We start from the raw sequence: 622 nt of genomic DNA, 5'->3' as shown, positions 1-622 counted from the left end.
ATTAGTTGCTTTAATGCAACAGAACTGCAAGTTTCGTGGACTTCCATCTGAAGATCCTTATCAGTTTTTAACTGAGTTCTTGCAAATTTGTGAGACTGTTAAGACGAATGGAGTAGATCCTGAAGTCTACAGGCTCATGCTTTTCCCTTTTGCTGTAAGAGACAGAGCTAGAACATGGTTGGACTCACAACTTAAAGATAGCCTGGACTCCTGGGATAAGCTGGTCACGGCCTTCTTGGATAAATTCTTTCCTCCTCAAAAGCTGAGCAAGCTTAGAGTGGATGTTCAGACCTTCAAGCAAAAAGATGGTGAATCCCTCTATGAAGCTTGGGAAAGATACAAGCAGATGACCAAAAAGTGTCCTTTTGACATGTTTTCAGAATGGACCATATTAGATATATTCTATTATGGTCTATCTGAGTTTTCCAAGATGTCATTGGACCATTCTGCAGGTGGATCCATTCTGCAGAAGCTCAAGAACTTATTGACATGGTTGCAAATAACCAATTCATGTACACTTCTGAGAGGAATTCTGTGAATAGTGGGATGCCTCAGAGGAAGGGAGTTCTTGAAATTGATGCTCTGAATGCCATATTGGCTCAGAACAAAGTATTGACTCAGC

The 622-nt window shown here is 40.8% G+C and overlaps 1 non-coding gene across 1 annotated transcript; it reads right to left on the bottom strand.

Moving 5' to 3' along the window:
* Positions 1-268: 268 nt before the first annotated feature.
* On the bottom strand, positions 269-372 carry LOC130953240 (small nucleolar RNA R71). Its single transcript, XR_009075412.1, has one exon. It is a non-coding gene; the product is annotated as a small nucleolar RNA R71 (small nucleolar RNA).
* Positions 373-622: the final 250 nt, after the last annotated feature.

Source organism: Arachis stenosperma, chromosome 9, assembly GCF_014773155.1.
Source record: "Arachis stenosperma cultivar V10309 chromosome 9, arast.V10309.gnm1.PFL2, whole genome shotgun sequence".
Lineage (NCBI taxonomy): Eukaryota > Viridiplantae > Streptophyta > Magnoliopsida > Fabales > Fabaceae > Arachis > Arachis stenosperma.
The sequence above is the reverse complement of the archived record's forward strand: the minus strand, read 5'-3'. Positions and strand labels throughout refer to the sequence as shown.